At 50.1% G+C, this 24,837-nt stretch overlaps 1 long non-coding RNA gene across 10 annotated transcripts in view; it reads left to right on the top strand.

Moving 5' to 3' along the window:
- Positions 1–24,837, top strand: part of LOC101933729 (uncharacterized) — a 127,977-nt gene that overhangs the window by 101,688 nt on the left and 1,452 nt on the right. For all 10 annotated transcript variants that reach the window (XR_010594868.1, XR_509205.4, XR_509202.4 and 7 more), the window contains one exon: positions 22,684–22,844. This is a non-coding gene — a long non-coding RNA (uncharacterized LOC101933729). The remainder of the gene's footprint in view (positions 1–22,683; positions 22,845–24,837) is intronic.

Genomic DNA, 24,837 nt, shown 5'->3' on the forward strand with positions numbered 1-24,837 from the left:
GAACCACCATGTACTGCAGCCGCATTGAATTCACTGGGATGGCTCTCACTGGTACGCATAGGTGGCATTTGTAGAGTGACTTCACTTCATCTCTAACAATCCCTGTGTTTGGAGCAGTGTTGTACATTTACGGGGTTTTGCAGCAACGGGAGCATTTGTGTGTTAAAAATGGATCTCCTATTTCTTAAAGAGTCTGGATTTTTCTGCTTGGCATCGGCATGCACCACTTTCATTATTCCTGTGAAGAAAACATTGGAGGCTTTCTTTTTTTTGTAAAATAAAGCACAAATGCGCTTCAGTTGAAATAATAATCGAGATTACTCCATGGCTGTAACCTGATAATGAATTCTAGCTCTCATGCACCAAATCTGAAAATGGCACACGGAGCATCTGCTGCGCTCATTTTAAGGAGATGCTAAAAGGCCTGATTCTCCTCTCGCTTAAAATGTCAGAGATGTTACTTCCCATTTACGCCAGCGTCAGTGAGAGCACAGTCAGCCCCCAAATTTAAGTTGACTCACGTATCAATCATCATCTCCGGTGTCGCGAGTATATGTCTTTTTAACAGAATGGTTTAACTGAGAGATTCTCTAGAATTGTAAATATCGCACTAGTGAAAATACATATTCGACAACCACAAGTAGTAATGGGAGCTAAGACAGAAAGCGATCGCTCACTGAGACTGTCCTACACAGAGACAACAGAAAGTAAGTCAAACCTATATAGCAGTTTGAAGCCACTTCAGATAGGAGGAACCATTTCAAAACAGTTCCCACTCCCAGTTTCTGCTATGTGATGATACAGATTGGGTTTGTGGTTTGTGGTGGCTATTTTTCTGATAAAATTATTTTTTGACAGATTGTGGCTCTCTGGTAGGAGTAAAACTCCAATTTCATTGGTGCTTAAAAGACAATTGTTTAACTTAAATTCTATCAAAAATTGCCTCTTTCTCCCAGCGTGCCCGTGCAGCTGGGGGGAAATCTTCGGTGAGGAACAGCCCCTGCCACCGTTTTCAACTCTGCAGAAATTGTCAGTTCCGTGTATATTTATACCAACTTAGTCTCAGAATTTGGCTCCAGTTGGGTTTTTATTGCGTTTAACATAAAGGCCACTCACCCGAGTTATAGTTGCTTGTGTGCCTCTGTATGTTCCTGACCAGTCAATGAAAGGCAGCACTGCGATATGCTTAGAGGATACCAATTCCAGACACTCGGCCTGATTACAAACCCTGCAGAGATTCAGAACTTCAGCCCTGGTTTCTTCAGAGGTGGAAACAACTTAGAGGCAACATGGAGTTGTGTCAATTCCATTTCTATAAATTGCCCAAAATTAAAATGTGAGGCTAGAGCCTCCTCTTCCTTACATAACATTTCCATGTATCCAATCATATCACCAGGGATAATTTCATCTGGTAGTTTTGCACAGACTTTAAGGGGGACATTTTCAAAGACCCGTGGGAACTGGGGGTCTTTGTCGTTTGTGCCTTTAACAATCTCCCCCTCGTTTCTTCTTTAGTGTCAGACTCTCCTAGTTGGTCTCATTTCCAGCATGAAGAGGCTGATTCAAAGCCCACTGAAGTCAACAGGAGTCTTTCCATTGATTCTCCAACAGGCTTTGGGTCAGATCTGAAATTCTCACGTGGCTGAAAGAACCACACGAGCAAACCTGGTACGTCCCCATTCGCTTGTGCGGAATAACCCACAATATTCCTTGTTGGCATTTTCCGTTTGAGAAAAGCTGTTCTCGCCTTTATTTTTTGTTTTAATTGATGGAGGAGTTATGCAGTGAACAGAAATGCAATGAGATAAAGCAGGAGAATCTTTCCCCGAAGTATTCTTGTGAGTATAATGTCATTGTTCCAAAGTTTATTAGAAGAGGCTTGCAGTATTTGGGAAAAGCAAGGAAAATGTATGTCTGTTTGTCTGTCTATCTGTCTGCTGGAGGGGAGGAGACTGGCTCCATGTGTGGGTGCATATGTGTGCAGAGGCACATTAAAATCCTCTCTTTATGGAGAAAACTTAGAGAGCTGTGAAGAGGGGAAGAATTGAACAGAGGCACGGTACTCACACACACGAATGATATTGGTGAGGATTTAAGCTAGAATTAGCTACTCCCAAACGTTGCAGCAACTCTCCTGGCAATAAATTAATGAATTCTCCCAGACTCGCTAGGGGTGTCGGGCGAGGCCTTCTTTTATTCTGGGCCAGGCAGCAGCAGGGGGAGAAGAGCAATAGAAAGGGGAGCGGGGCAGAGAAGGTGACTGTGCACTCCATAAATATTATATTGGAACTTCTTTGCATTTTCGACTGGGCTGGGTGATAGTCGGGCCAGACAATGCCTGCATTGAAGTGTCAGGCGGCGGCTAGACAGCCCAGCTGTTGTGAATGCACTGCGCAGCGGGTGAAAAAGGACCCAGGGGTTCAAGGTCAGAGGTAGCCCCTCGTGTATTATTCAGCCAAGCCCCTTTATTTTTGTCCATAAAACTAATAAAGTGAACTGGCTGTTACATGCCGAACATACCAACCGGCCGCCAGTGCCAATCGGGCGGATAGGGGCTGGAACTAGGGGGGCTGCCCTCCCCCTGGCTCAAAGTGGTTTCCATCATAGGCAGGGTTTACAATTTGGTTCAAGGACTCTCAGCTCCTCCACTATACATAGGGTGACCAGATGTCCCGTTTTTATAGGGACAGTCCCATTTTGGGGGACTTTTTCTTATATAGGTGCCTATTACCCCCCACCCCCTGTCCCGTTTTTTCACAGTTGCTGTCTGGTCACCCTAACTATACACATTGTTCCAGCGCCCCTGATCCGGGGGCCCTGAGGGTGAGAGAGAGCTGACAAAGACATAGCTCCCACCCCACCCCCCAGCACATGTGTCCACGGGAACACACGGGCACGTTCTGGTGGCTCAGAACAAGAGGTCCCACCCCACGCCCCGCATCTCTGCTGGGAGGCTAATGAAAGACGCGAGGGGGCCGAGGGGAAGGATGATGCTCTGTGGGTGTATCAAGGGTGTCGATGCCAAGGAGGGAGCACGGTTCTTTAGAATGGGGTTTCCCGAGAAGTTGAGCGCCCAAGTCTCCCTGATTGCTGGAGTCTAAAGTCCTTGGGAAATTCCAGCCAGGGGGTTGTACTGAGAATAAGACTGAGAATATATTATTGCCCTTATATAAATCGATGGTACGCCCTCATCTCCAATACTGCCTACAGATGTGGTCTCCTCATCTCAAAAAAGATATACTGGCACTAGAAAAGGTTCAGAAAAGGGCAACTAAAATGATTAAGGGTTTGGAACGGGTCCCATATGAGGAGAGATTAAAGAGGCTAGGGCTACATCTACACTACAGGGGGGAGTCGATTTAAGATATGCAAATTCAGCTACGTGAATAGCGTAGCTGAATTCGACCTATCGCAGCCGACTTACCCCGCTGTGAGGACGGCGGCAAAATCGACCTCCACGGCTTCCCGTCGACGGCACTTACTCCCACCTCCGCTGGTGGAGTAAGAGCGTCGATTCGGGGATCGATTGTCGCGTCCCATCGGGACGCGATAAATCGATCCCCGAGAGGTTGATTTCTACACGCCGATTCAGGCGGGTAGTGTAGACCTAGCCTAGGACTCTTCAGCTTGGAAAAGAGGAGACTAAGGGGGGATATGATAGAGGTCTATAAAATCATGAGTGATGAGGAGAAAGTGGATAAGGAAAAGTTATTTACTTGTTCCCATAATACAAGAACTAGGGGTCATCAATAGGCAGCACGTTTATAACAAATACAAGGAAGTTCTTCACACAGCGCACAGTCAACTTGTGGAACTCCTTGCCTGAGGAGGTTGTGAAGGCTAGGACTATAACAGAGTTTAAAAGAGAACTGGATACATTCAGGGTGGTTAAGTCCATTAATGGCTATTAGCCAGGATGGGTAAGGAATGGTGTTCCTAGCCTCTGTCTGTCAGAGGATGGAGATGGATGGCAGGAGAGAGATCACTTGATCATTGCCTGTTAGGTTCACTCCCTCTGGGGCACCTGGCATTGGCCACTGTCGGTAGACAGGATACTGGGCTAGATGGACCTTTGGTCTGACCCGGTACGGCCTTTCTTATGGTCTTATGTACACACGTGTACCACTAGGAGGAACGGGGCTGCGCTAAGAAAAGAGAAGTTTAGGGCCCGATCCTTGGCATTGCTCCGTGGAAGTCACACCAAGCTGAGACTCTGTCCCGTAGGCTGAATAGACATCAAACTTCCTGCTGGTGAGATGGATCTGGCTGAGGCGTCAGCTCCCCAAGGGGAGGGGAGAGAGCCCCATCGTCCCCTGCCATGAAAAGGATCTACCTGGGGAATCATCTGCCCAGGGAAGCTTGGGACCAGACTGGGCAAAACAACAGAGAATGTAGCCAAGGAGCTGATCCTGCCCTGTCACTGGGAGATGGGCAGAACTGGTCTTAACAGGACTTCTCGGTGCAAACGGCTCTGAGTCTCTGAACGTGATTCCAGGCAATTGACAGGCAGCTCTCAATTGCTTTAGCCCAGCTCTGGGCTAGCTCCTCCGTGGCCTAGAGCCATCTCATGCTGCTCAGAAGTGGGACTTTAGGGTCGCTGTGATTCTACACACACTGCCCTGAAACCTGCGACTTTGCTTGGAAATCTAGAACTGGAAGGGACCTTGAAAGGTCATCGAGTCCAGCCCCCTGCCTTCACTAGCAGGACCAAGTAGTGATTTTGCCCCAGATCCCTAAGTGGCCTCCTCAAGGATTGAACTCATAACCCTGGGTTTAGCAGGCCAATGCTCAAACCACTGAGCTATCCCTCCCGCAATTTTTAATATCTTCTGCACCCAGAAAACTGGGGGGAAACGGCAGGAACAGGGTCCAGTGCCCTGGCCAGGCCCTGCCTGGCTCCGTTCTGCGGCTGGCTCTGAGAGTCAGGGGTCTGGAGTCGACAAGAAGCGCCTGGGAGGTTATTCAAACTGATCTCAACGTGGGGGCCTGGGATTCAAAGGTGCTGAGCGCACCCAAACCCAGCTAATGCCGATGGGACCTTCCAGCGTCTCTGAAAGTGAGGGCTAGCAAAGCCTGCGAGGGGGAGGGGGAAGTGGGTGTGATTGGTGTCACCAAAGCCCCAGATAATACAATAGGGAAGCATATAAGCAAAAGACACTTGTTTGCAGGGGTTTGGAGCGGACTGTGGGCAGTGGAAAGGGGTGTCTGTCTGTCTGAGTTCCTACTGGAATGGGGACTTACTGCTTCTGAGATGTGCCTGTGTTCATGACGGGAGGGAGCCTCGAGTTTTGTATAGGCTTCTTTTGGGTATTTTACATCTACACACATGCTAGGTGCGTGCGTGTCGATAGCTGCGTTTGGAAGGGATGGGATTCTAGGCACAGGGCAGTGGGCCCCAGACTGGGGGTGCCAATGCTTCAGAAGCTCCATCGGGGCGCCTGGAGCAAACCTCGTGCGCACGTTATTTCTGCCTGGAGTCTGTCCAGTCTGCTCCCAGGGCTGTGCGTGGGGCTGCGACCTGGTCTGGGGGTGACCGGCCGATATCCACCGCCTATGCACCTCGTCTGGCCTACTTCAGCCTTGTTTGTATGACTTAATGGATCACAGGCTGTGCTGCTGGCCCTCTCTGCACTGCGGGGGTTTTCTCCTGTCGGAGAAAAACAGAGTTCTCCCTATGGGTATAAACAGCTGGCCCCTGCATTCCCTCCTGGCTCCTGTCTGCAGCGAGCGTCCCCAGCAGGGGCAGCCAACTTCTGTTTTGCTGTGTGATGGGATTATTGCTTTTCTTTGCCTACGGGCCACGCTTGCCAACATGATGCCCTCTGGAGTGAGCGGACAGCTTTCCGGATCATTGGTATCGTGTGTGTAAGTGACTGGACACTTGCAGGAAGTCAAGCAATAAGAGAGCTAGTGAAAAGGAGAGTACCGGTGTGATGCAGCACCCACGTAGATGTGCCTGGAAATGCCCAGCCAAAGGCGTTGGTACGCCCACCACCACCGCCCTCCCTGTTCCCTAGCCCCTGAGCTCACAGATTGTAATCACAGCACCAGGAGAACTTGTCTTTTAGAATATTTTACTACATATTAGTCAATCCCTTAGCAACCCTTGTTTCCATGGCAAAGAACCTTTGTGCTGATGCTGAGCTTAGCGTTAAACTGTCATTCTGTTAATTTCATTCTCGGCATCAGTGCTGCCCCAGCTCCATTCTGCCCCAGAATCCAGCCCGGAAATGCCAGCGGGCAGTAATCAGGGGGGTTAAAATCCAGTCTGGCTTGTAGAATTTACCCTTGTTTGGGGTTTTAAAACACAGCTCCGGGGAAATACCCCAGGTGTCCCAGAGGCACCAGGAGAGAGAGGGGAAGGGGAGATTTCCCCTCATATTTCTAAAGAAATCCCTAACATGAGGTTCCTCCTTCCCAGAGCAGTAGGAAGTTTATTTTCTCTCTCAAGGTTGCTCTCCCGCTGCAGCCTTTAAACCAGTCTCTTCTGGGGCCAGCCTGGCTCACTCGCAACCTTGGAATTGCTCCGTAGTTCACAGGATTTAGAACCAGGATCGTGTCCGGTTTTAGTTTAATGTAACAGCCCCTGGCAAGCCATGGACAAGCGGCTGCAGCAGGTCTGATATGAGCCTTGTGACCCAGGATGGCAAGCAGGGCTGGGTAAACAGTGGTGACGCTCAGCTCTCGCAATGCACTGGTCAGCCCAAGCTCTCAAACAGAAAGGAATTGAGACTCGGGGTTCCCTGTGAGTTAGGTACATGGGGGTAGCCCCATTTTGCAATGGGGAGCCCGAGGCACAGAGCGGTGAAGTGCCCTAAGGACATACAGAAAGTCAGTGGCAGAGCTCAGCTTTGAACCCAGGAGTCCTGACTCCTACTCTCCTGTTCTGCACACTCCTCTCCCGAAACTCGGATTAGAGCCCAGTCTGTCCTGCTCCGGTCAGCAGATCCACTTCTTGCAACGTGTCTGTGGTGAGGAGGCCGAGGGAAGACCTGCTCTCACAGGGCTGTCTGGTCGATGAGGGCTTTCTCTTCTGTCTATCAGGGCCACCAGAACATAGTAGATGGGAACACATACCCGTGGGATCTTTGGTCCAGCTCCCTACAGGGTCCAGTTGGAGCCAGGGGACCCCATCAATGTATTCCTTATCCGTGTTTGAAAACTGTTATTGTGTGGAAGAAACCATAGTCTAGTGGCAGAGGGTTGGTAGACAGGACTCCTGAGTTCTCTTCGCAGCCCTCTGGACACAGATTCATTAAATGACCTCATTTCTTTTTTGGTTGACCCATCTGTACAATGGGCATAACCCTGCCTACAGGGAGGACGGTGAAGACTGATTTTAAAATGTTTTGAGCTCTTCAGCTAAAATGCAAAGTGGAGTTATTCTTTCCTCCCTCCATTAGCAGGTGGTTGGGATGTTTGTGAGGTTGGGACTGTATCCACCCGTTTGTTATGGTAGGGTTGCTTACGTAGAGCGCATTATATTGCATTATTACTGTAGCATTGCTTAGGAATACTGGGGGGTGTAGCATATTAGTAGAAGGTGCCTTGGGAGCACTACGCTGGTGACACTTATTGATTAGTTTATTAAAAGAAAACAGGGCCGTTTAGGTGAGGGAGGAGTATCCTTAACAGGGCAATGTGGGGGTTTATCAGCCTTCCCCGTGCAGCGAACCCTCGAGTGCCTGCTCGTCGGCAGTGCGTGAAGAGGAGAGTTTGGGGGCTGGCTTGAGTCCCGAGGGAGGAGAAAAGAAGCAAAGATTATTTGTGTCTTTAAGCATCCCCAAGGTTTGCAGTGTGAGCTAATTCCCAGGAGAAACGTCTCTTGCAGGGACACTGTTAACTGGTGCTTACTATTACTACTAATAATAATTAATAATAAAGATCAAAGGGGTGAGGGGTTGAAAGACAAACCCCCCTCCCTAGGAAAAGCAAACAACTCAGATAATGACCTTTTTTTCCAGGCATCATCATCATCCCCTAAATACCAAAATAAAGTACACAAAAGCTGCCACTTAAAGGGAATCTGGCAATTCTGCTTAGGCCACAACACGGCAGCTCGTGTTCACTTTGAAAAGTAAGTGTGGTGGTGGGAGGATTTAGGCTGGGGTTTGCCCAGGCGTCTAAGGGAGTTAGGTGCTAGGTTTCAGGCTTACATTCTGCAACTGTAAGCTCCTTGGGGCTAGGGGCGTCTTTTTATTCTGTATTTGTACAGCGCCTAACACAACGGGGTCCTGCTCTATGATTGGGGTTTCTAGGCAAAACCGCAATAGACATCAATAATAATAATAATAATTCATATTAGGAAATGCATTGTTTAAAAAACTACAGTGGAAATGATTTTTGTTTGTATCTCTTAATTTCAACTTTCCTCATTCTGGGAATCCCAGGGCCGAATTCTCAGCTGATGTCAATTGCTCTAGTACCGTCAGAGTCAGGGAGCTAGGCCGATTTCCACCAGTTGTGGATCTGGCCCTGAAACACAGCAGCACTATCTTAGGCTCGGTTCAGGAAAACTCTTAAGTGAGTGCTTTAATTTTAAGCATGTACTTAAGTCAATGGGACATAAGCACATCCTTCAAGTTAAACAAATGCTTAAGGGTTTCCCTGAATTGGGGTCTTAATGCAGCAGACCCAGCAACTGAAATTGCTTAGAGAATGACAAGGAGCAGAATTGCAACTGACAAGCTGCTGTCCAGGCTGAGTGAATCCGTTCATTTCAGCTTTCCCCTGAGTGCTAGAAATTCCGGGGCCAGATCCTCATCTGGTGGGAACCAGCAAAGCTCAGTGAAATTGACAACAGCTGAGCACCTACCCACGTCCTGCCACAATCGCAGGGAGACCGGGATCCGTTCTCCTGCTGAGCTCAGCGGCCAGGCTCATATTGATTTCAGTGGCATGGGGTGGGGTCCATGGTCTCCCGAGGGAGGATGGTTAGCCTGTCTATTTACAGAGCACCAGGCATCTTGGTATCTTGCCACCGATGTACCAAATATTAAACCAGTATTTCATCTGGCCATGATCCCACAAACCCCTTCCTCCCCTTGACTTCAATGGGAATATCCACAAGAATAAGGACAACCCGCAGGATTGAAGGATCAGGCTAAGAAACTCCTAGATTCCAAGGCCAGAAGGGACCACCTAGTCTGACCCCTCCCCTGTATAACCCAGGCCAGAGAATTCCCTCCAAATAATTCTGAGAAGCAGATCTTTTAGAAAAACCTCCAATCGTGATTTTAAAATGGTCAGTGATGGAGAATTCACCACGACCCGTGGTAAATTGTTCCAGTGGTTAATTACTCTCCCTGTCAAAAATGTATACCTTATTTCCAGTCTGAATTTGTCTAGCGTCAACTTTCAGTCGTTGGATTCTGTTAGACCTGTCTCTAGCAGATTGTAGAGCCCACTATTAACTATTTGTTCCCTGTGTAGATACTTATAGACTGTAATCAAGTCACCCCTTAACCTTCTCTTGTCAAGCTAAACAGACTGACCTTTTTGAATCGATCACTATAAGGCAGGTTTTCTAATTATTCTCATGGCTCTTCTCTGAGCCTTCTCCAATGTACCAACATCCTTCGTGAATTGTGGGCACCAGAACTGGACACAGGATTCCAGCAGTGGTCGCACCAGCGCCAAATACAGAGGCAAAATAACCTCTCTGCTCCTACTTGAGACTCCCCTGTTTATACCTCCCAGGATCGCATTCGCTCTTTTGCCTAAGTGCACACTGGGATCTTATATTCAGCTGATTAGCCACCAAGACCCCCAAGTCTTTTTCAGAATCCTGCTTCCCCGACTAGAGTCCCCCACCCTGTAAGTGAGGCCCACGGTCTTTGGTGCTAGATGAAGACATGTCCATTTAGCCATATTAAAAAGTATTTTGTTTGCTTGTGCCCAGGTTACCAAACAATCCCAAGCACTCTGAATCAGTGACCGGTCCTCTTCATTATTTAACACTCCTCCAAAGTTACTGTCATCTGCAAACTTTACCAGTTTTCTTCTAGGTCATTGATAAAAATATCAAATACTTTAGGTCCAAGTACTGATCCCTGCAAAATCCCACTGGAAACGCACCCGCTGTATGATGATTCCCTGTTTACAGTTACATTTTGAGACCTATCAGTTAGTCAGTTTTTAATCCATTTAATGTGTGCCACATTCATTTTATATTGTTCTAGTTTTTGATCAAAATGCCTTGCGGTACCAAGTCAAACACTTTACAGACGTCTAAGTATATTATGCCAACACTATTACCTTTATCAACCAGACTTGTAATCTCATCAAAAAAAGATATCAAGTTAGTTTGATGGTGTCACGGATGCACAGATCGTGCCCACTCTTGGCCCCGTGAGGTCTGTGGGGGGTGCCCCTTTCAGTGAGACAGCCCTTCTCGGGGGTTCACTCTCTCTCGGGGTCAGGCCCCTCCACCTCCTGGAGCCGCACCTCTCTGAGCCTTAGCACGTCTGTCTCTGCCGTGGGCCCCCTCAGGGAGTCCACTCGCTCTGGACCCCCGGGGCCTCCACCCCCGAAGGGGTTGATGCAACCCTGTTCTCTAGACTGGAATGACTCTCAGCCAGCATAAAACAGGAGGATTTATTGAGAGTTGAACACAGCTCAGGGCCTCAGGCCTGGCCTCCCTCAGCCCAGCACATCCCAGTCTCTCTGCATCCAGGTGGGCTCTGCCTGCTCCCCCTCTCCAGCCCAGAGCCCCTCTGCTGCCAGCTGGGCATCTGAGATCACCAGCCCCAGGCCCCGCCTCTGTCCATTGTCTTCTCTCCAGGGAAACAGGGTCATAAACTGGGGCCTCCTCTCCTCCTTCTGTCCTCTGGCTGGAACCGGCTGGTTAGGTCACTGGGTCCTCACTCTGCAGCCCATTGTCCTCCCACTGGCCAGAACCGTCTGTGTCTCCTCAGCTGGGTCTCAGGTCACTGGTCGCTGGGGTATCCATCCTCCAGGCCATTGGCTGGGGTCCCATGTTCCCTCTCCGGTCCTCTGTAACAACAAACTCCCTCTCCCCTCACCTCATTAAACCAGTAACACCCAGGGAAACTGAGTCCCACCCCCTCCGCATGCAAACCATTGAAACCCCACTGAAAACAAGAAAAAACAAGAAAATCCCTCACTTTGTCACAGATGGGATCCATAAATCCATGTTCAATAGCATTAATTACATTGCCCTCCTTTAATTCTTTGTTAATCGAGTCCTGTATCAGCCACTCCATTATCTTGCCCAGGCTTGATGTCAGGCTAACAGGCCTATAATTACCTGGGTCATCCTGTTTACCATCTTTAAAAATTGGTACAACGTTAGTTTTCTTCCAGTCTTCTGGAACTTACCCTGTGCTCCACAACTTACTGAAAATCAACATTAACAGTCCAGCCAACTCCTCAGCCAGCTCTTTCAAAACTCTTGGATGCAAGTTATCTGGACCTGCTGATTTAAAACTGTCTAACTTTAGTAGCTTCTGTTTAACCTCCTCCAGAGATACCAGTGGTATGGAAAGAGTATTATCATCACCATCTGATGAAACTATATCATCTGTTTCCCCCTGTGACAAACTGAGACTGTTCTTAATGTGGTCTTTGAATGCTGACAGGGGAGTGTGGCTAGGATAGTCTGCATTGGGGGACGGGAGACTGGCCGACGGAAAATACCTGAGCGTGTAACATGGAAACCCAGGAAGGGGTTAGAGGCCAGGTGACACCTTTGCCCGGGAAACTGAACAAAGGGCTGTGGGAGGGGTCGCTGAAGGGAGAGTTTTCAGGAGCTGGCTGGGATGCAGAGGGGGCTCTGACTTCCCAAGGGATCTGGGGTGCCCTGGGACCCCAAAATGGACCTAATTAAGGGGGGTCCTGTTGTCTGTGCCTGCAAGACCTGTCTTGGACTGTATTCCTGTCGTCTAAATAAACCTTCTGCGTTACTGGCTGGCTGAGAGTCATGGTGAATCGCAGGAAGCCGGGGGTGCAGGGCCTGTGTCCCCCCACACTCCGTGACACACACCCCAACCCCAATATTGAGAAGCTTCTATGCCCCTTGATCTCACAAAGTCTGGACATACACTTAACTTTAAGCATATGAATCAGCCTAACTAGTCTGAAGATGGAGCTTGATAAATTTATGAACAGAATTATGTGACAAGGTTATCTGTAATAGGAGGGATTGGACTGAATGATCCAGGAGGTCCCATCCTGTGCTGTGTGAATCAACAAGACTACTCAAGTACATAAGTCTTTGCAGGATCAGGACCCTAGTTTGAATGATTGTGTTGTTATTTAAGCTTTATCTTGTGGTGCTCCTAAGGGCCACAACCATTGTGCTACATACAAACATATAGAAGGGTGGCAAGAGTTTTACTACAAACACATGTATGATTTTTGGCCTGGTCACAGCCCTTCAAACCAGCATCTTTCCAGCACTCTTGTATTTATTGGAGCTGGTCAATATTTTTCATATAAGCAGCTTTCCTGTCGGAAAATGTTGTTTAATCAGAATTGAAACTTTTTGCAGGAAAATGTCAGTTTTAACATTTTAACACATTTCCAATTCGAGAAAATCCAAGTGACATTTTTTCCTTCGTGTAGACACTCTGAAACAAATCCACGTTTTTTCGTTGTGAAACATTGATTCTAAATTAAAAAATAGCTGTTTCCTTTTGATCAAAAGTGTAAACAAAACAAAAAAAAACATTTGTTTTGGGTGATTTCCAATTCAAACGCTTCGGGAAATGTTTTATATTTTGACTCTCCTTTCTGACTCAGCACAGGGAACTCATTCTGACACGGGGACGTTTCCTGCCAGACAAAATTCCATTTGCCAGCCAGCTCCAGTATTTATTATACACCGGTGGGTCCCCATCTGCAGATGAACCCAATGGCATCTCAGATGGGATTCTGCCTCCAGGAGCTGCATTCAGGGTCTGGGAGTTACTTCAGCACACTACTTCAGCACTACTCAACCACACCGGAGCCACAAATAAAATGCAATTCGAAGAAAGAGACAGAGAAAGAAACCGTTGTCCCCTTCCCACTGTTCAAGGACAAGCAGAATTCAATGTGATTGCAGTTGGATTCTCCCTCCTCCCCAAACCCTTGAACTTGGTTTAAAGTGAGGGGGAGGGAATGGCTCTTTCTTTCAGTTCATAATCAAAATATTTGCCATCCTGAGGAATTTGCCTTCACAGCACACAGAAAAGGAGCCTAAGTGGCTCTAAAAGGAGCCTTGTCCTTCATCGGGGAGTTGAATAGACGTCTCTGGTCACAGGTTTCATAATGAAGCACTGGCAGCATTGAACTGAAGGGTGTTACTGCAGCCTCTCGCTTTTCTTCTTCCGAGAGCAAGAATGCGAAATAAATCCCTCCCCCCATACTGCTGTTTACGGGAAGCCCGTTAGATCCCAGCCCCCAGGGGCAACTGGTCAGGGTCGGGGCTGCAAAGGAATCTTTATTTACCCTATTTAATCTCGCGTAGTAGAAAAGCGGAGACCTCCTTCCCGCCAGTACAACGTTTATTGAATCCGTGCTAAGGAAAGGTCGGACACAATCCAAGGGCTGGAAGCTGAAGCTAAACACATTCAGACTGGAAATAAGGCTCACATTTTTAACCGTGAGCATAATGGAGTGACCGAGGGTCGTGCGGGAGTCTTCATCACCGACTATTTTGAAATCAAGCTGGGATGTTTTGCTAAAAGATCTGCTCTAGGGCTTATTCTGGGGGCGTTCTCTGTCCTGTTAATCGGGGGAGGGAGGAGGCAGACTAGATGGTCACAGGGGTCCCTTCTGGCCTGGGAATCTATGAATCTAACGAATTCTTCCAGCAATGGTGACTCTGAAGGAACCTTTACACACACACACACACACACACACACACACACACACACACACACACACACACACACACACACTAACAGTAAGGTGAGGGGGGTTGTTTCCCTTGCTTTGCAGCTTCCATTTTTCACTAAATCTTATTTTTGAAAACTCTCTTTGCATTGGTTTTGGGGGAGTATTGTGGGCTTTGAGTCCAAAATCCTAAGTAGATTGGACAATGCCTTCGTTTTTAATTTAGAAGAAGAGCCTTTATTTTTTACCAGCTTTGTTTTTAAAACCCGCCCTGGGCTAGGTCCAGCTGATAAAGCTAATGCCAATAACCATCTTCTGCTCCCACTGACTTTAAGGTTACCCGACTTCTTATGTATCCTCCTCTCCCCTGCTTCCTCCCCTTATCTATGGTGATATTGTTTGGTTGTATTATGGTAACCCCAGCTGAAATCCAGACCCCCGTGTGCTGGGCACTTCACAGGCAGAGAGACAGTCCCTGCCTCCACAAGCTCACAGTCTGACAAGACAGGCACAGGGTGGGAGGAGAAACAGAGACACCTGTGACTGGCAAAGTCAGGAATAGAGCCCAGTTCTCTTGGGTTCTAGGTCAGTGCCCTGTCTACTGGGCCATGCTGCATCTAGCAGTTGTCACCTCTCCCTGTCCCTTCATCTCAGCCCTCTCTGCCCTGGGGATCTGCCCCCATTCTAGCCCTTGGCAACCAGCCACTAGTGCGAAGCCCTAGCATAGACTAGCAGAGCTGCACCGGTGCAAATCACGTTTACATCGAGGCATTCGTACTGGTGCAGCTACATGGATAGTTGGTCACTAGGGGCCGGAATCGGGGCAAATCCTGGACTGGAACTAGTATTCTAGTGGTGATAAGCTCCCCTATTCCATTTCCCATGTCTCCTTAGCCAGCCTGGGGTATCTGCTCCACCCCACCCTGATGTATGTGTCTAGGGCAAAATTCCCTCGAGAGAAGAACTATAGACATGGATGAAAAAAAGAACTAGATAAATTCATGGAGGACAGGTCCATCAGTGGCTATTAGCCAGGATGGGCAGGGATGGTGTCTCTAGTATCTGTTTACCAGAAGCTGGGAATGGGCCACAGGGGATGGGGCACTGGATGGTTCTCTGTTCTGTTCATTCCCTCTGGGGCACCTGGCATTGGCCGCTGTCGGCAGACAGGACACTGGGCTAGATGGACCTTTGGGCTGACCCGGTACAGCCGTTCTTATGGTCTTAAATGTAGATGGCATTATAGTATGTTGCTTCAGAACAGGCTTCAGCCTCTGGAACTTGCCCCAAATGGCATTTATAGTATTTTCAGGGTTTTGTCCCGTCTTGCGCGCCAGTCAGATGCTGCACGATGTTGCCACAGCACGCGCACCCCCTCCGGCCATGTGCCCTCCTGCTGCACTCCGAACCCTGCTCCCGACGTGACCGACACAGGAGCAGCCCCGGCTCTCTTCACCCCCTGATCCGGCCTCCTGCAGCGTGGTGCGGGTCAGTGTGTTTGCACAGCGCCTAGCACGGTGGGGTGCCGGTCCGTGTCTGAGCGTCGGCGATGCTACTGCAATACAGATACTAAATAAGAATGAACATTACGCTCTGCTGTAGCTCACGACCTGCTAGTCGGAGGAGTGAAAAGTGACAAGAGCGGGTGAGTCATCCAGCACACGGGGGATAAAGGGAAGGGAAAGCCCGGGAAGCTCCGGGTCTTAACGCTTCAGCCTGTGAGATTTCCAAGGGCAAGACCTGAGGATCCGCATTCTCTGGGGCTGCCGCTCCAGAGTTATTGGGCAGACCCGACGCTCCCCAGCCCAAAAGCAAAACCACCCCTTGCTTGCCGCCCCGAGGCGTCGTGAGGTTGGACTAGGCCATTGGCAGGTGGTTCTCTTGCCCCTCGCTGGACTAAGTTACTCAGCGGCCATGGAGCATTTAGCAGTGAAAGGTCCTGATTGTAGCCCAGTGGGCGTCAGGTTCCTACCTCTGCTTGGTGGCGTTATTCATCTGCGTTTGAGCTTCATTGGCTCAAGGGAAAAAGGTCCCCTCACGTTCCCCCTGATGTGTATTCAGGCCAAGACACTCTGTGGGTTTGTTGGGTGGGGCCCAGTATGTTGCTTGGACTGTGGTGAATTGTAGCGTGGGAACGCCACCGAATATGTGTGTGTGGGGGGGGGGGGGAGAGAATCCCTTCTCGATGCCAACAAAATAGCTCCCCCCCGCCCCATACACACACACTACTGGCTTGTTGGTCACCATGTTAACTCTTCCTGGAGAGTCACTGCGGGAAAAGGAAGGGAAATTCCTTCAAGCAAGCGCGGAGGGAACATGAAATAAAGCCCCCAAAAGCGTTTGGATGTGTCCTGAGGTGGGCTCGGTCTCAGGAGATCTATGTTCAGTTCCCAGCCCTGCCTCTCCTCCCCTGTGTGAGCCAATCACGTCATCTGTCTAGACTAGCTGATCACACGCCCACTGACATCGATAAATCTAGGCTGCCTACCCCCCACCTTTCCTCTAGATAGATTATAAACTCTTTAGAGAACAGACTACCCCTTACCATGTGTTCGTACAGCACCTAGCACAGTGGGGCCCCAAGCTTGGTTGGGACCCATGTCCCATTTCACAGCCGTTCGTAGACTCCCACTACCCCCGTCACCTCAGCCCAAGAGCCAACATTTCTTCCCAGCCATTGTGGCTCAGATGATTCCGATGTCCAAATTGTTCCTCCGTTGTGGTGGTAATTTATGATATTGTCGGTCCTGAGGCCTTGACTTTCGGTAAATCCCCGACCGGATTTTTCCAGAGTGGGGTGCGTGAAAACTGATCGTTGCAGAAGCTGATGCCTGGGTCTGAATTCAGCCCAAAGGCCTTGGTTAGTACACAAGGAAACAAGCTCAAAGGAGATTTAATTCCAAACTGAAACGCAACACGAATTTTCGGGGGGGGGGGGGAGAAGGTGTGCCAAGAAACAACCCTCCCTGTTTGCAGCTGGTGCGGCCCTCGCTGGCATTGAGCAAACTTGTTGCTACAGACCAGCTTGCTTGAGAATAAGGCCGACCCCCAAATCTTTTCCTGAGCCTGGAATTAAGGTCTTGAAAGAAAGTTTGGTGGTTAAAATCCTCGCTTCCCTGGCCCCTCGGTGCTTGCTGCTCCTTGCCGAGCCCTGACCCCGTATCCTGATGCCACATCCCGGGGGCCAGCCTGGTGAAAGGATGCATTGAGCTCAGGCCTGCCCCATTACGTAGGGCGTCTGCATGCACATCTCAGGACCCAAACAAGCCTGAGCAAAGCCCTCCTGGCCAGTGGGACTGGGCTAGACGGGACCCCTGGGCTCTTTTCAGTCTGATTCTATGAGCCTTTGCTGTTTAATTCTTCTCACTGGAGTTTCCTCCATCAGAGGGTCCCGCCCCATCCCTGAAATCTTTCCAAAGGTGGAGGGGGGGTGCAAAGGGTTAATTTGATGTGCCTCTTCCCTCTGCCACCCCCACCCCCACTTGCACAAATCCGCTCAGTGCATGGGCAGTCCCCTGCACCGCTGGACACTGATTGTTCTCGTCAGGGTGGAACTGGCTTGACTGCTCCTTTGCAGACTCACCTGCTCCCAGCAGACTGGCGGTTTGGGCTCACTCGTTCGTAAGCCTGGAGCTACTGTGTCACCTCACAGCAGGCCTCAGACGGGGCCAGTTCTGCTGTCACCCACTCCCGACAGCTCTATTGCATCCATACCCCCGGCGGGCTGCAGGAGCAAAAAGGGCCTTGAGCACAGAGCCTGGCAGCGGTAGAGAAGAGAGGCCTGGACCCCCACGTTCCCACTGACGAAGGAAAGCAGCCTCCAGCCAGCAATGTTCCTGGGTGAATGGGTATGTTTGTGGGGCTGGAGAATGGCAGTGAGAGGACACTGTAGTGCAGCGCCCTCCAGGACTGGCAGGGAGGGGACGCACCCACCTGACCCTCTTGGGCCTGGCAATAAACTCTAGCTATTTGACATTAAATCAGTCCCCAGAATAAAGGCCGGGAAACGGAGTGATAATAACCTTCTGCCATCGGGCCCTGACCTGGGACTCAGAGGACCTGAGTTCAGTTCGTGTCTCCACCATCGCAAAATGCTTTACAAAGGAGGTCAGTGTACATTAGCCCCAATTTCTAGATGGGGAAACTGAGGCACGGAGCCATTAAGTAACTTGCTCATGGTCACCCAGGAATAGAAGCCATCCTGAGTCCTAGTCTAGTGCTCTATCCTCTAGGCCAGTGTTTCCCAAACTTGGGACGCCGCTTGTTTAGGGAAAGCCCTTGGCGGGCCGGGCCGGTGTGTTTACCTGCCGCGTCCGCAGGTCCGGCCAATCACGGCTGTCCCGAGTTTGGGAAACACTGCTCTGTCTAGGCCATACTGCCTCCCCATACTCATTTTCAAAGGGTTCATGTCCATCACTTTCTGACCATCTGGCCCCTTTAAGGAAACCCAAAATCACTAGTCTTTTTTTGAGAATATGGGCCGAACTCATTACGTTTTGTTACTGGACTTGAACCCAAATCCAGCAAAATGTTGTGGGGTTTCATTTCAAAGGCTTTTGCACCAGGCAAACTCACTGCAGGCGGGAGCCAACTGCCAGGAGGTAAAGGGTTAAACGCTCCATTTCCCTCCCCCTCCCCCCAGCCATCCAGTGCCCTCCTGACCCAGGGCTAGCAACCTAGAGATGAAGGGCCCCAATCCCACTCCTAGTTGTCCTCAACTGCCCCCTACCTCACAATCAGCTGTGTATAATGGGGGGGGGGGCTGAAGTCCTTCTCATTTGCTAAAGATTCCGGGTACAAATTCACTTTTATTATTGGGGGTTTTACTGCAATGCATGGGGGGGGGTTCTGATGCACCAGAATAGGAAGCACCTTGTAATGAAAAGGCATCCACTTATTATCCTCATTATTTATTACTAGCTAGCCATGGGGGGGGGGGTCAAATCCTCAGACTAGAACAACAGGCAGGGAAGGAATCCCAATCCCAATCCCAATCCCAATCCAAAACCAGATCCGGACCCAGATTTTCCAAATACCCTCTATCTTTATAATGGGACAAACCAAAGCCCTGGAGTCAAACAGCCCCCCCGACCTTCCGGGAGATGCAGTCTGGACGCGGGGTCAGAAACGTGTGGCGTGGGCCTGTCTCGGAGCGGGAGACTGATCTGAGAAGGAGCAGCAGAGCTCAGGGTCTTGTTGGCCCTTCGGAGCCCATCGCTGCCCGGGAGGACAGTTCGCCCAGCAAATCTATCCCCTTGGGAGCGCGAGATTGATAAAGTGGGAGGATGGAAGCGGGGGGCCCACCCGTGTCCCCAGCAAAACACGCTCAGCCTTTCTCATGCGAAGCACCAGACCCAGCCGCAATGCCCGCCCACCCGCCCTCCTCCAAGGGCTCCCGCCGCTGATCTCAGCTCCCCCCACTCCGCTTGTCATTCTCCAGGCCCACAGGAACCCCCCCACCACCACCTTGGGAGCAGACTCCGATTCCCACTGCCCGGATGGGGAGGGGGAAGAAATTAATCCATATGGAAATGTATGTAAATCAGTTCCCTGACTGGAATCACCAGCTGTTTCCCCGACACAGCTTTTCCCTGCGTGCCTTGGGGGGGGGGGGGCAAATGGTGGGGGAGCTGCCGAGGGGAGGGGGCAGGGGTGAGCAGAGGAAGGAAGGAGACATGGGGGCATGGAGGAGGTGGAGAGTTAACTCCCCTTTTCCCTTCATCTCCAGATGCCTCAACGTTCCTGAATCCCGGCCTGAAATGTCAACATCCCCGTCCCCTCCATCCGCTCTTGGGGGGCTAATGCCGCAAGGCGCTTTCTCTGCCACCCCCACACGTGTTGAGCGGGAAGAGCCAGCCTCCGCCAGCACCCTCCTCGGGAGCTCCGGTCCGCATTCCGCTTCCCAGCCGGGCCTCGGCTCCGCTAACCAGCAAATTCCCACTGGGAGCCCTAGTGTAGAGCAGGTGGTGGCAGGTTCTGGGGGTTTAGCCACCGTGCCAATTAAACTTGTCCATTCACTAATCGCCCCCGGAGACGGCTGGGCATTGCTTGATGAGATTTGATGGGGGTGGGGGGAGTGGAAAAAATATCCACTTGTCAAAATCGAACCTTCTCACGGTTCTGACAAAGTTCTTGACTTGAATCATTTTAGAGAGAGAAAAAAGCAGTTTAGAGACTGTCAAACCCCTTCGCTGTGACATTTTCCAAACGAAAAGTTCCGCGTTTCCGGCTCAAAGAGCTTTTTGGTTTAGAAATGTAATCGCATTGTGGCAAAAATAATTAACAATAACAACGGTCAAAGTGTTAATGAAACATCTTTGAAATGATACAAACCACATGTTCCGACTGGCCCAAGTCAAGAGGTTTCTCGGGCTTTTCAGTTCTCGGCAATGTTTAAATGTTGATGTTTTGTCCCCGTTCGCGACAGGAAGAATTCCTGAAATCGCAAAACTTTGCCCAGGATGGGAGTACCAGGATTTCCCACCAGCGCCAATCCTCCTCCTTTGTGTCCTGCCCTGAGGGGCAGGGGCGCTCGCTCAACCTCTCATTGTTACCCTTATTCCTTATCTGTGTTCCTGTAGGGCTTAGGTCCCTCGGTCACAGACCAGGACCCTGCAGTGCTCGGCACTGTACAAACACAGAGCAAAAAAACAGTGCCTGCTCTGAAGCGCTTACAACATCAGTATAAGACGAGAGATGACGGTGGGAAGTCCAAGGAGACAATGAGGCGTACTGCTCGGGGAGATCTGCAGGAGGCTGGCCTGCTTGGCTGAGTGGACACCCTTGGGAGTCTCATGGTCAGGCCAGAAGCTCATCGGGCTGAACGGCTTTGTTCATGAATATAGCAGCCGTGGTGCCCATGCCCTGTTGGTCAGGCTGGGAGCTCTTTAGCAAACGGGACTTCCTGAATGTCTGTACATCCCCAAGCGCATGTGGCCCTATCCTGGTCCTTGGGGCCACTGGGTACTGCCACAATATACATGATATCTTCTTAATAACAGAATAATCATTGGCCCAGTGCACATCACCTTCACAATCCTCTGCCGGACCCTGCATAGACTCAATTCACATCCGCTCCAGACTAGGCCCCCTTTACTATTGGTCACAACTGTGTTATTGTCGGGTTGGGGAACGGATGAGTGGAAGTTTCAGCGGACAAACCAGCCAGGACTATAGAGAGTACAGAGTGTTAGCGATGCTTTGGCGTCTGAGGACGAGTGAGCGTGTGATACTTGGTCTGGGCCAGCCCGGTGGTCAAAGCCTGGGGGGGCGAGCTCAGAGGTTTGAGCATTGACCTGCTAAACCCAGGAGTGTGAGTTCGATCCTTGAGGGGCCACTTAGGGATCTGGGGCAAATCAGTACTTGGCCCTGCTAGTGAAGGCAGGGGGCTGGACTCGATGACCTTTCAGGGTCCCTTCTAGTTCTAGGAGATAGGGATATCTCCACATTTATTTATAAAGCTCTGCACTGCAGGACAGAAGTGCTGGGTTCCTACCCCAGGGCTGGGCGTGCTGACGAGACAATGAGCCCGGATTCTAGCTGTGTAAGGAAAGTGGTTCTAACGAACAACGAGGGTAGAGCCCATCCTGTCCTCCTCAGCAGGAAGACCCGTGGATGCGATGCGATGTACCGAGGGTGTCTGTACAGAGGCAGGCAAAGGGCTCAGAGAGGGATATGGTAAACCACTTACACAGTAGAGCTGGCTGAAATGTTTTTAAATCATTGGTGAAAAGTTTTGAAATTTCAAACTTGTTTTTATTTGCAAGGTTCAAAATGGACCTTGGTTGGTTGGGTTGGGTTTTTGGGGGCGGGTGTTGAATTTTGATATTGAAATATGTTATTAAAATGTTGATCTAAACTTTTCAAGGGTTCATAGATTTTCAGGCCAGAAGATGCCATTAGATCATCTGGTCTGACCCCCCACATAGCACAGGTCAGAGACACTCTCCAGTTATCCCTGCACTGAGCCCAATAACTTGTTTGACTAAAGTAGATCTCCCAGAAAGGCAGGCAGTCTTGATTTGAAGACATTTCGTTTACTGCAAACCAGGTTTGATTACCTGGCTATAAAAAGAAAATTGTTAATATCGACAGTAAAAATGTCTGTATGAAATCTTGCAAGAAATGGAAACAAAATTGTCAACTTTTTTTGCAAAAATACTTATTTTTGAAAAACAGCCATTTTTGACCCAAAAAAAGTTTGGTTCAGTACTTTTAGCAGCTCTGGCATGCACACACAGATGAACACACAGTGCCCGTGTGTACACATGATCATGCATGCAGCCACGCGCATACACACATGTGCATACACTCTTGGAGTAAGGAATAAATCGGTGTTAATTCCCTACACGGAGCAGATCAGGGGAAAACAGTGAAGAGTAAGAAATAGCCCACAAGCCAAATTCTGCTGTAACCCGATTAGAGACAGATCCAAGGGTATAAATGACCGAGGTAGCCTCAGAGCGCAAGTGCAAGTTGAGGGGGAAAGAGGCTCTCCGTAGAGTGATGCTCTTCGGCTCAGGGCTCGCTCTACCTGAGCGGCAGGTGGCGGGAGATGAGCACCAAACGTCGCATCTTGGAAGAGATAAATACCCCGATGGGCCAATTAATCCATGTGGCCTCAGCCCTGAAGCTGTATGTAGTGCCTTATAGAGGAGGGGGCAGTCCGTGGTGTGGGTGGGGGGAGGTCACGCTGCATACTACTGGGGACCAGGGGGGAAGCCCGGCAGAAATCGAAGTTCTACAAAGACGTTATTAACTAAGAACAAGAGAGAAAGTTCAAAGGAACCAGCTTCTTTCCAGACCCCGCCCAGATACTAACGTGATGTACGCATTAATTTTCAGGAAATTCTGCCATCCCGCTGGCCTGACCCTATCCCAGAGGCTCCGCCAACCGATTCCATCCACGTCCGGGGGTCAGGCAGGCCTGGAAGGCGACTCACTTAGCGACGGAGATTCATGCTGCGCATCTCACGCCACCACAACTGGGCTTCTCCGGGGGCGAAGTAAGGCCATGGAAAAGAACTGCTCTAGGCTGGGATTTCCAGAGCAGCTTGTGGGCGTTAGGTACCCAACTGGGAGGGGGGAAGCATGCGGGGGCCCAGTGTTTCCTGAAAATGAGGCCCCTTCCAGTTGGCCCCCCCAAAATTAGGACACTCAAAATTGCTAAAAGGCAACAGAGGGTCCTGTGGCACCTTTGGGACTAACAGAAGTATTGGGAGCATAAGCTTTCGTGGGTAAGAACCTCACTTCTTCAAAATTGCTAGTTGCTTTTTAAAATCTTGCCCTGGGTGACTTGTCGAGGGTCACGCAGAGAGGCTGTGAGTCCAGGAACTGCAGACAGGTCTCGTGAGTCCCAGGCCTGTGCTTCACCCACAAGGTCGCCCCTCCTCTCCCTGTTAAGCATTGACCCAGCTGTGACTTGAGGCCCCCTGTTGTCATTTGTTCTCTGTTCTTTCAAGATTCCCTGGGGAGAGCTGGCCCCTTAGGTGCGCCCTGTCCCCCAAACACGTGGCCCCTCACCCCAGCCAGACGTCCGTGACATCTGCTTCTAAAAACAATAAAGGGCCAGGTTCAAATCCCATTGGAAGGGCACTAGGCTCTAGCTCGGGTCCTCGATACTGCAGGGCTGGCGGCCACCACGGGCGGCCATGGCAGTCGATGCAATGTCCGAGCCACGCTGCGTGTGCAAAGTGGTCTCGCTCCTCCGGTGCCTCACACGGCTCTGTCCCCCAGGAGCCAAGCAGTTAATATATTCTCAGCACAATCCCCCTTAGTGCATCTGCTCTTCCCACTCCCTGTTGACACCTGACCGGCGGCCACCTGTGTCCGGTGAACAGGGCATTTGTAAATGACGACTTCCCATCAGCCGAATTAATAAGAGGGGGATTTCCGTCACTGGCCCACAGGTTCAAGGTAAAGCATTAAACCTCTCATGATCATCTCCTTCCCTTCAGATGGCTCGGAGGAACCTATCATTACAGTAGCTGCTTTCTGCAGGGGCAGAGGAGGTTGTGGTTCTTACTGTGTAATTTAGGTCATGGGGGTGAAGGTTAACAGGAGGAGAATAAAAGGATCTGCCAAACTTCCTGATAATTAAAAAGACACAGGATCCAGGGGACGAGCTGGACAGAACATTTCCTGGAAGTTCCCTGATACACTGGTTTCTCTCTTGTCTGTGGGCAAAGAGGGCGGAATAGGCAGGCCAGGCCCACCGTGTGAATCAGCGAGTAGTAGAAATCCGAGATGGGGAAAAACCTGTTAGATCATCCCATGCACAGTCAGGGCCAGACTGCTCCCTGCAATGGAATGTGCGCAGTGGAGAATAACCAGTAAACTTTCTTCCCTCTTCCCATCACTCTCATTAGAGCCGCTCGCTGCTTTCTGAACACCTAGGTTCGCTTGTTGGTGTGTGTGTTACAGTGGCACTAGGGTGACCAGACAGCAAATGTGAGAAATCAGGATGGGGATGGGGGGGGGGGTAATAGGAGCCTATATAAGAAAAAGACCCAAAGCTCGGGACTTTCCCTATAAAATCGGAACATCTGGTCACCCTGGACTCCAGTCGCTGCACAAGCATGTAGTGAGAGAGTGTCTCTGGCCCAAAGCTCCTACAGACACCAGAGCCCAACCAGACAAAGGGTGGGAGAAAGGAAAGACCCTTCTCCCCATTTCACAGATGGGGGACAGAGGGCTGACGTGACTGGGCTGTGTCACACAGGCAGCCTGGGGCAGAGCGGCAGTCTCGTAAGTCGCAGTCCAGAGCTTTAACCAAAGGACCTTCCTTCCCCACTGAGCTAGATAAGTGGTTCCATGTCAACAATCACGCGATGGAGGTCACTGCTGCAGAATTTGCTGCGACTCCAACAGGCTCTTGTTTGACTGTATTATCAAAATAAAGGCTGCAACTGGCAAACCTGGGGGCTTAGGGTGAGGTTCCTAAACCTGCCTTGAGATCCCCAAGGAAAAGCGGTCTGATTTCCATAGGTGCTGAGAACT

This window comes from Chrysemys picta, chromosome 25 (genome assembly GCF_011386835.1).
Source record: "Chrysemys picta bellii isolate R12L10 chromosome 25, ASM1138683v2, whole genome shotgun sequence".
Lineage (NCBI taxonomy): Eukaryota > Metazoa > Chordata > Testudines > Emydidae > Chrysemys > Chrysemys picta.